The 11,023-nt window shown below is 47.8% G+C and overlaps 1 long non-coding RNA gene across 2 annotated transcripts; it reads right to left on the bottom strand.

The window, feature by feature from the left end:
• On the bottom strand, nucleotides 1-8,356 carry LOC110341158. 2 transcript variants are annotated; one of them, XR_005878985.1, is made up of 3 exons: nucleotides 8,005-8,356; nucleotides 6,340-6,742; nucleotides 1-1,376 (listed from the first exon to the last, which is right to left on the bottom strand). It is a non-coding gene; the product is annotated as an uncharacterized LOC110341158 (long non-coding RNA). The 2 variants fall into 2 exon arrangements; XR_002383035.2 differs by having other exon boundaries at nucleotides 8,061-8,356.
• Between the last annotated feature and the right edge of the window lie 2,667 nt (nucleotides 8,357-11,023).

The following is an 11,023-nucleotide window of genomic DNA, read 5'->3' as shown; positions in this document are numbered from 1 at the left end:
GATGGTCCATTAGCCTGTGTATTGGATAAAACTGAGACTACAATAAGGAAGTGCCCTGCCTGAAGGGCACACAGAGAGAGGCAGGCTGGGGATGGAGGGTTCTTCATTCAGGGTATTGATAAGGTGAAGTTGGTGACCCAGATCTCTGCCTTTGAGTATTTGAGCTGTTTTCAATTTGATTGGAATTGACAGGTTAGATAACATGATGTTCTTAGCTCTGACTACATATCAGGGTACCATACATATGTTTGTACATATTGAAAACAAAAACACCATCTGCTATTGATTTCCAATGACAGTTTTTGTCAATATTTAAATTTTACAGTGATTGAAATTTTATTTTTTAAACTCTAAAATCTTTATTGTCCTGGTCTCCTGTGACGGTCCAAAAGGAAATGATAAAATTGGAAGGAAGAAATGTGAACGACTTATACTGACATTGTACAAAGGCAAAACCCCTTGCACGGCAGGTTGAGAACTTGTTTCTATGGAATCCACACACATACACTATCCATACTGCTTTCATGATCCCCTATGATAGGGTGTGACTGTGCTGTCATGCCAGCAGACACACATTTTCTTACCCCAAGCTGAGTGGAGTTTATGGAGGAGATGGAAACTATGACTGGTTCATATGGGGGCTTTGGGGGGCTATTCTAGGCAGAAAGGATGATATTGAGAAGGTGTGCAGCAGCCTGTAGCTTGGCTACATAATGTTGTAATGGAAATGGTCAAGAGGGACATGGAAGGCAGTGGTGTAGCCTATAACATGAAGGACTTTAAATAGCGTCTCTGGCTGTGCCAGGCACAAGGAGATTCAAGAGTGAGTGGAAGTTGGTCCTCGGGACACTTAAAACCCCCATCCCCGCTCATGCACTGTCACCTGGTATTCCTTATCTTGCCTCATCCTTGTCACTAGCAGAAGCCTGCCTTGCTACTGCCATTCCCAACAGTCCTGCAAGTTTAAATCAGGGCTTTTAAGACTTGAATTCCAGCATTCAGCAGGCAGAGGCAGGCAGGTCTCTGAGTGTGGAGCTACAGAGTGCCAGGTCTACAGAGTGAGTTCCAGGACAGCCAGGCCTGCACAGAGAAACTCTGTCTCCTCTGGTCTTCAGGTTTCAGTATCCTACTCATTTGCAATGCTCTGGAGTCCTGGCTGTGGGCCTCTGAGTTCTTAGTGAGCCTTGATGTGGAGCAGCAGGAGCAAACCCTTCAAACAGCGCTGCTGGGAGTAGAGATGAATGCCACCAGGATTGTGGGGCTAGAGTCACAGAGACTCCTGAGCAAAAGAGGGGCTCTCCCAGCACAGTGAGGATCCTGTGTCTTCCTCCTGAACACTACTATGGCCAACAGACTGCAGTGAGGCCGGCAGGACTCTGTGGAAAGATAAAGAACACAGTCAGGCCAGCATTTTCTCTACTTTTCCCTTTTGCACAGAAGCATGGTTAACTTGACTGCAGAACCTGCATGGGTCAAAGGTAGACCAGTAACATCTGCTGAAACACACACATGCATACCCACATGCGTGTGTGTGCGCGCGCACACACACACACACACACACATACCCACACACACATACACAGCCCTCCATGAAACACACTTGTGGGTATCCTCCTATAAAACAAGCAAACCCTACCAGATGTTTGGAGGCATTGTGAGTGTTCCTGCCCTGGAAGGACCTGCCTCATCATGTGGTCCTTTTACCCTTGTTAGAATCTAATTCATACTTAAATATTGTTTGATATCCAGACCACCCACAGCCAAAAGGCCATTTCCAGACAAACAGGATCCCTTCCTTTGGGATTTTCCAGGCCTGTATCACACATGCCCCGGGGACATGTTCTCTTCAGAAGGTAGGGTCAAGGCTCCTAGCACATAATCTCACACAATAGGACCTGGCAAAGACCTCTGAAGAGTAGCATTCTAGGCTTAACTGTGATGCAAACCCTGAGCTGAGATGATTCAACAATTACCTTCTAGAAATCACTCCACAAACATTGGGATGCCATCATAACTCTTTATATTTTGTCATGACTCCTAGGTATTGTGTCTCCTGACTGACACTGGCCTTAGATAATCCCATTTATTAAATGAGGATACCAAGGCTCAAAGAAGCTCACTGACTGGTGCCATGGTGACACAATTATCTACGAATTGTTGGTGGAGAGTTAAAGCCCACCGTGGTTACTGTTGGATCCTAACCATCTAGTGGGGCCTTAGAAAACACTCAGTAAAAGGAGGAAAATGAGCCAGTCTTAGGGATGAGATGGCGATGAGACTGAAGGTGGACAAGAGTTGCTTAGAAGAGGTCTGGTTTATGGAGGCACATGGGCAAGCTGCTCACAACCCAAGAAGAGTTTGGGAACAACAGGGAGGGCGAGTTTAATTTTCACAAGCTGGGCGAGCATGTCAGGAGCTGAGCAGGGTCTCGCACATTTCTCATGGATTCTTGATGTTGCTGCAGTCACCACTAACCCTATTGGTGAACCTGGAGGGATATGGTATGGGGTGGGAAAATGAGATGAATTAGAGAACTCATGGCAAACATAGAGTGATTCTGAGCAGCAATGAGCAAGCCTGCTTCCCTGGTTCGCTTACAGCCCATTGTTTACACAGATTCTTGGGTAGACAGTCCAAGAGTTGTACAGGAAGGGCCATTGTGGAATGATCAGGAAGTGTGAGGGAAAGAAGTCCTCTCCTTCTTCATGCTCTAGCAATAGTTTTCCTTGGCAAGACACTGTGTAAATTATAAGAAGGTCTTGACGGATAAGCTGTCAGGTTAATATGTCACACCAATAAGCAGCACATTCTGTAACTGAAAGTGATTGCTTACCAAGTTGAGAAAGTAAAAGCTTCAAGGAGGAAGTGCTAACAGGTTGGAAAAACCCAGGGAAATTTTTTTCAACTTATTAAACGATAAGAATACACATCTCCAGTGTCCTTTAGAGATGTCCTTAGGGAAAGGATAAAAAAAATAAAAAATGGAGTTGGTGATATCTCTTCAGCTTGTCATTCCACCTGCATTTCCAATGCTGGTGAAGTTAGCTGTGACACAGAGACTCTGCATCCCAAGGATGCAGGCTCTGCTGCTGGGGATGAGTCTTTCCAAGGGTCTGGTTTCCTAGCTGCCTGGCAGTGATCACCTAGTTACTGGCAGGAAATCTTTTCAGCATCAACTTTAGAGGGCACAGCAGTGTGTAAGTCATGAACGTCAACTCAGTGGGAATCAGTATTTATTAAGTTCCTGGGACTTGTCAGGTCCTGTACTAGACAACAGGGTACTATCCTGTGTTGGCAAACTTTTCTTTGCTACCCATCAGTTCCCAAATAACCGACACAGAAACTTAATATTAATTACAAGGCTCAACCAATAGCTCAGACTCGGTACTAGCTAACTCTTATATTTATGGTAACCCAGATTTTCATCTGTGCTTTGCCACATGGCTTGGTACCTTTTCTCAGTACGGCATGGCCATCTTGCTTCTCTTTGCATCTGCTGGTGACTCCTCAGACTCTGTCCTTCTTCCTCCCAGCATTCTCAGTTTGGCTCTCCCGCCTAACCTTATATCTTGTTCAGCTATTGGCCAGTCAGCTAGCTTCTTTATTAAACCAACCACAGTGACACATACTCACACAGAGTAAAGGAATGTTCCACAGTCCTAGACCAGGATGCAGGGTGCTTGCCCAGAGGACTTTCCACTCTACCAGCTCTTGCAGCTGAAGAGGCCATGAAGACTGTGTGGGTGAAGATAATGGGAAAAGGAGCACAGAATGGTAAACAGAGGCCAGCCGAAGCTGGAGTGAGGACCCAGAGTCTGTCACTTACAATTTACACTCGGATATCCTAGATAAGTTTATGTCACTACAGAACAGAAATGAAGGGCATTGTACTTCTTCACAGTGTGGTCTGGACAAAACAACTGCAGAGGATGTGGGCATTATCATTGATGGATCCTTGAACCAATGCAACTTACCAGTGAGAAGTTTTATCATTTTGTTTTCTGAGGCAGGATCTTCTTGTGTGGACCAGGTGACTCCTTGGCCCCCAAAGTTCTTACAATCCACCTGTCTTAGCTTCCACAGTGCCTGGAGAGCTATTTAATTTTATTAAAGGGAGGGGAGTGCTCAGTATTTATGTACATAACTTGAAAAAAAACACCAATTCTTGTCATATTCCTACCTAATTTTTGATCTCCCTTTGTTTGTATTTGCATTATATCTATTAAGCAGAAAATAAACCAGTCAAGATAGTTACATTAGTGTATTATAGGGCAACAATTAGTGCAATATGGGGCAACATTACTTTGAATAAAAAGAGGACATATTTTATGTTGGTAGATATACTACAAAAATCCACAAAAACAACTACATATGCCTTGGAAAAGTGGTTCTCAACCTTTGGGTGTCCATCCTTTAAGGGGTGAGGACGTGTTGAATGACCCTGTCACAGGGCCACATATCAAATATCCCCGCATTGCAGATATTTTCATTGCAATTCATAACAGTAGCAAAATTACAGTTATGAAGTAGCAACGAAAATAATTTTATGCTTGGGGTCACCACAACATGAGGAATTGTATTAAAGGGTCAAAGCATTAGGAAGGTTGAGAACCACTGCCTTGGAGGTTATTGGTCTGGTTCTCATTAACAAAGTGCTTGGGTGGGTTCATTGCCATGTGTCTGCCATGAAGGAGCTGGAGCCAAGTAAGTGTCCAGGTGAACTTGGCTTCTTGTGTGAGCCAAAGGTGTGTGCAGATAAAGGTCACAGAACCAACACATTCAAAGTTAGATGGTGCTAGAGTCTTTGTGCAGACAAGAGGGAGCCACTGTGGCTGCTGAGTGAGACTCCATGCCTTATGTATTATAAATGAGAACATGGCTTTCAACAATTTTACTGCTGCGTTAGTTTTATTTTTTCCTGATTTTTCTATTCTACTTTGTTTGTATTCAACTTGTGAGTCTATACTAGCCAGCTAACCAGAGTCTGTTAAGATAGCAGTCTTTTTTGAGACAGGGTCTTTCTGTACAGCTAGAATAAAACACAACTCCTGTGTCAGCTCCCCAAAGTGCTAGGGTTATAGACATGAGTCACTCCCCCTGGCTAAAGTCCATTCACTGGACTATAGGTTTTGATTTTCTGTTAACATGTCTGCTCTTAGACATGAGACAGCAAAGACCAATGAGGCTTCTTTCTATGTCCCTCTGTGGTTGTAGAGTCAGAAATCAGCACTGGCAAAGAAATCCCCAAAGCTGCCTATAGTGCCACGTCAGCAATTAACCTGACACACTCAGAACCTTGCTGAGTACAGACCATGCCAGTCCCACCTGTACCTTCGGAATTTCGTCTATGGTCCCACCTAGATGCATGCTCAGGGGAGTTTAGGAACACAGACTGCACATATCCCGGGACCCTGGATGTAGACAGATTCTTCTAGGGTGTTGAGAGCCAATTGCTTCCCTCACATTTCCACTCACGCACTGGTTGGTGAATGAACCTTAAATCAGAGCAGTAAGTCTGGCAAATCTAACCTTCTGATTTCTTTGCGCTTTGGCTGAATGTCATGGATTGAATTATGCCCCCCTTAAAATTACTATGTTGACAGCCTAACTACCTGTAACTTAGAATGTGATCTTCAATGGAGACAAGCTCGGTGAAGAACTACTCAAGCCAGAATGCGGTCTAATTCAGGGTGGGCTCTAATCCCGTGTGTTTGCTATCCTCATAGAAGAGAACATCTGTACACAGACAAGGATGTGCACATGGGGAGAATGCCGTATGAATATGCAGATGTCCCTTGTAAGTCAAGGCCTGGAACAGGTCTTCCTTCTCAGCCCTCATAAGGCACCCACTATGCTCACACCTAGACTTAGGACATCTAGAGTCATGCCTGGAAGACAAGGCCTTCGGTGGTTAAGCTGGCTCAGTCTGCGCTGGGTTGTGGCATTCCCAGCAAAGAAACTGACTTTTGACCACACTGCTTACAGTTCTTTCTCCTACTCAGATGCTTGGTTTATTTGCCTCTTATCTGGCATTTTTGGCCCTGAGACCTGTAATCTCTAGATGAAAACCCCCAAAGCAGCTTTTCAGGTAATTCTTTGTAACTATCCCCTAAAATCTAAGAAGCAAGTGTTTCATTCAGAGAATCTCAACTCCAAAGCCTGGTGGGGCAGACAGCAGCACACCCTGAGCTTCGGTGGTGTGTGATATATGTTATGCACTTGATGGACAGTGGGAGGAGTCTTGATTCTGAAGTGTCTGCAGTCTCTCCCACGGCAGATCAGACTTTGCTAGAATGAGCTCCCTGAAGGTGGAGATGGGCACAGAGGCATAGCACTGACCTGTTGAAGCGATAGGAGAAAGTTTGGTACACCACTGCCACCTGCAACAACACACTGTTCTACAGGGAAGACCTTTTTCCTTGGTGGCCTTGTGCCTAGGTTGACGCTCAACCAGCCGAGTTCAACATCAGGAAAGCGGGGGCCTTCCGATTTACCAAGTGACCTGTAATAAGCTTCAAGGCCTCCGGGAGCACTGTGTGTGGAACAAAAGGATTTCAACAAATTGGAGGCCTGCCATGTTGGAAGCTTGGCCATCGCAGGACTAGAAAATGCACGTTAAACACTGGGGGTGGGAAGAAGCCCCTCTCTAAAAAAAACAAAAACGTGATTACAGAGTTCTCTCCAGCCGAGATGGTTAGCGTTCCTCTGTGATTCTAGAATTCTTGAATTCTCAGTCTCAAACCTAAAAAGGAAGCACAGAGGGCATGGGTCAGGGAAAGAGAGCAGGAACCCTGCCAGACCCAAAGAACATTCCAGTGGAGGAACACAGGCTGCCTTCAACTATGCCCTGGATTGTGCCACTCCTTTGCTCAAGCCCTCCCTCCGTGTCCCACTTCTCTTGCAGTGACACCCCAAGTCTCTGGAAGCACTAACACAGCCCTACAGGCTTGGTCCCATGTCGCCTCCCCAACCATGTTGTCTGCGGTCCTGTGACGCTCTACCCCAGCATGATCAGGTGCTGCAGCAGCTACACACAATGCACTCCGAGGATTGCTCCCAGGAAGGCACCTCTACGGCCATTTGCTTGGTAAGCCCCTGCTCTCCACCAAGGCCATTGGAACCTCACCCCCAAGCCTGTGAGTCAGGGTTTTCTGCTGCTGGGACAGAGCCCCTCTTGGCACCACAGATCTTTGTCTTGCTTATCAATGTTGACTAACATTGGTCTTCCTGCTAGGAAGCAAGTTCTACAGAGACATGCGGACCTAAGGTGCCTGAAGTGTGCCTGCTCAGGCAAAGCTGCCCAAACGGAAGAGAATACAATTAAAGAGAACAGAAGAGTTACCATTTTTGAGCTCGTTTAAAATTCATGGAGCAGTGGCAAAGACAGTGAAGGTTTCAAATAAACTCCTTGCAAAGATGCCTTATGTCATATATTCCCCCTGAAGGCTTGTGATATTAGGAATAACATCACTATTTATAATTCTAATGACCTCTGGGTTGCAAAGGTCCTTTCCTCCTCAGCCCTGTCTTCTGCCTCCTCTGCTCTCTTCTCCTCTTTTCTCTCCTTTCCTCAACTCCCCTCTCCTCTCCTCACGTTAACTCACAGACAGTCCCTACATTTTGAGGCCAGGGAGGACAAAGAGGAGTATACCCATGAACAGATAAAGAGGTCCTTCAACGCTTTCCGATTGGAAAAAGCACCAACAGAGCTGTAGGGGCTTCCTAACTCCTGGCTCATCCCTGTTTCTTTGGGCGATGCAGCCGTTTCCCAGTAAGACCCCCTTCTCTGCTCTGGCTGCCTGGGCTAGAGCGTTGTCCTGACAAGGTGAAGATGGCAGCTGCCTCACACAGGCTGGGATGGCCCTGAGCAGCTGTGACCCACACTACAAATGGTGAGTCATTGGCAATTCCTTCCCTCCACACTGCACACTCTCCCTTCACTCAGTCCTTCCGAGCTCTGTGCACACAGCGCCAGAGGAGGAGCTGCTGCCAGCCCCAGCTTACCACAGGGTCCTCAGGCGCCCTGCAGCCTGGCCACTGGGATGCCATCTGGCACTCACCACAGCTGCAGGGCCTCCAGCCTGACCTAGAGGTCCCGAGTGGGGGCTTGGCATTGATGCAGGGAAGCCCTCTTGCCTCTGGTCAGTGCACCGGCCTTTCCTTGATGGAACAAGTTACTGATTGTCTCCGGCTCTCACACTCCTCTGCTGTCAGGAGAACGAGCAGCTCTGAGATTCCTTGATCTTGAGTTTTCTCAGCTCCGGATCCCCTTATACTCAGGAAGGGGTCTCAGGGCCCGGTCCCGAATAGGAAAAGTACTAAGTGTGGAGAAATGGAGACTCACAAGCAGAGGAAAGAGAAGAGAAGTGGCAGAGGGAGAGATCTGATATGGACGCAACCGCAGGATCAGATGACTTAGCATAGGTCAAGCATGTAGTCAGCGGTCAAATATTTGCAACGGCAGGAGTGAGAATGACATCTGTCCTGAGTCTCAACTGCTCCTGCCACCCACCCTAACCCAGGCCCTTGCTTTCCGCTGCCATGTGCTCTATCTCTCTCTCTCAGCACCCACCTCTGCTCCGGTTTCCTAAAACAGAGCTGGGTCATGCATTCCTTCCCTGTTCAGAAGCCGTCACTGGCTCCCCAGGACCCCTTGAATTGGGTGCCAAAGATCCACGCTGTCAATCAAGAGTCCTCCTATCTTCCAGGCTACTCATTCCCCACACCTTCCCAGTGCTTTGGTAAACCTGCACTCTCTGCCCAACGGCAGGTGATAGTTGTTGATTTCCGGCAAGGAGCAAAGAGATGGTATGTTAGGTGTGGCTCTGGGGCCAGAAAATACGTGCTTAAGAGCTGTGTGGCCTTCAACAAGCTCTGAGCCTCGGTGTCCCCACCTCAAAAGAAGGATTTGATAAGGGCACCTCTGGAGGGATGGCTTTGAGGACAGACGCAGGGAGGGGAGACAACTGATCTGCCCTGTGTCCCGACATTGGCTGGGTTCTCCCGAGAACTGAACTTCTTCATGGCAGCCTGAGGCATCCTTCCCGATCCCTCCTTCCTCATGCACTCAAGGCACTCCCTTCTTTCCCCTTCACAGGCTAGTGACTCAATTGGTTTTTTCCTTCCTTTTTTTTCCTGCCTGAAGTGAAGATCCTGAATGTAAGAAAGGACCTTTCACTCACAGCATCCAGCCCTTCCAAGTTGCCAACCAGAGCACATTAGACTTAAGTGTAAAACAAAGAAAGTGGAAAGAAGATATGGATCAGTGAGATTTTTGGAGAAGCACCTTGAAATCCTCAGGGCGGGCTACCTCTTCCCCAGATGGGATACAGGATGGATGAGCACCAGCTCTAAGTTAGGCATGTATCCTCCTATGAGTGGATAAAGTCACCAGACATGGCTTTCTCTGCTCAGGACCATGTTGCAATGGAAGGGGGTTGAGGGTGATGGGCAAGGGAGGAAAAGGGTTCGAGGGTGGGAGGCGGCAAGAGGGGCAGGCAATGAGAAAGCATGACTTCACTCTAGTTTACCTCTTACCTGCTGGGGCAGCTTGGGGGTATCGCCTACTCTGGCCCGTAAAATGAAAGAATCAAGTTCTTGAAAGACAAAACCAAAAGCCCAAAACAAACTAGTGCTCTTAAAGGTGAATCGCAGAGCAGCAGCAATGGAGTTCTACAAGAGAGCAACAGGAGTATGGATGTGTACTGCCTGTCTGGATCAGCAGCTCTGTAGAGGAGCCCAGCTAACCACCGGAGTCATCTGGCCCTCAGATATCCTGAGGTATGGTCAAGTTTGAAAACCACGGAGCTATGCACATGGAGGCTTTCAAAGTCCTTCCCCTTTTACTTGCAGGCAACTTTTCTTTCAGTGAAGTCTGAGTCCTCTGGCTCACGAAGGAGCAGAGTACCACACATTCACGCTGTCGCTCTGCACTCTGCTCAGGGAAATCCCTGGCTTCTAAGGCCTCAAGGGTGTCTACACTTTGGGACCCTGGAGTGTGCCTAGACAAGGTGTTAGCGGTTGATCCTTTGGGAAGGTATCCTATGATGACATCCTGGTCCAGTGGCCCAGCAGGCCTGAGGCAGGATTCATGTCAGAGGCCTCAGGCAGGGTGGGGCTGAGGCCCAGGGAAGCCCTCGTGTGGCGGGCAGCTGAGGTTCAGGTGTGTGACACTGTACTTCCTTTAGTACAGAGCAGGGAGCCACTGTTTCATACCTGTGGGTGTGAGGGAGAGCTGTTCTGGGTTCTGGGAGGTTGTACTCAGTTCATTTTCACACTGGCTGCCTTTGGAGACAATATGGCACCACCCTTATTTTTATATCCCTTTCACGGGGCTCAGCAAAATCCTATGAAGCAGTCGACAGACTGTTTAAGAAATATTCACTGGGACCCACAGGCTCCCTCCCTGCCCCTCCCCCATGCCATGATGACTCGTCTCTTGTCATTTTATGGAGTCACGATGACGGTGAGGAGGATCTTTGGGAGACAGAGTGGGTGGGGAACCCCGTGGTTAGAGAACCTCATAGCAGGCCACACTGTTGCGGAAGCAGAAGTCAAATGGCGTGGGTAATGCTCTGTCTGGTAGATGAAGGCTGAAGAGCACAAAGCAAGAGAAAGGGCAGGCATCCCTTCCCTGGTGGAGGCAGAAGCCAGGCCTCCACTCTTTGACCACAAAACAGAAATCAGACCAAGAAAAGAAGAGGCAGTGTAGAGAGGCAGAAGACAGTGCTGGACCTGGAGCTCGTGTGACAGTGGGTACCTTCCTAACCATTCCAGCAGATGTGCCTCCAGCAGCCAGGCAGAAGGAAGTCTGTGGTCTGGGGCCCCACCCTGGATAGTTCTGTAATGGTGCCATTCTCACAGAAGAGGAAGTACATGCCATGGGCAGGCATTGCTGTCTTCCCACGGAGGGACAGTCCTTTTCTTGGTCCAGGTGCTGTGGAATGAGACCCATCTCTTCCTATCCACGTGTATTGGTCTTTGGAAATAGGGAATGATAACAACTCCAGCACATTCCCTTTGC

The sequence above is a fragment of the Mesocricetus auratus genome, unplaced genomic scaffold, assembly GCF_017639785.1.
Source record: "Mesocricetus auratus isolate SY011 unplaced genomic scaffold, BCM_Maur_2.0 Super-Scaffold_100008, whole genome shotgun sequence".
Lineage (NCBI taxonomy): Eukaryota > Metazoa > Chordata > Mammalia > Rodentia > Cricetidae > Mesocricetus > Mesocricetus auratus.
This window is presented reverse-complemented; position numbering and strand designations above follow the sequence as displayed.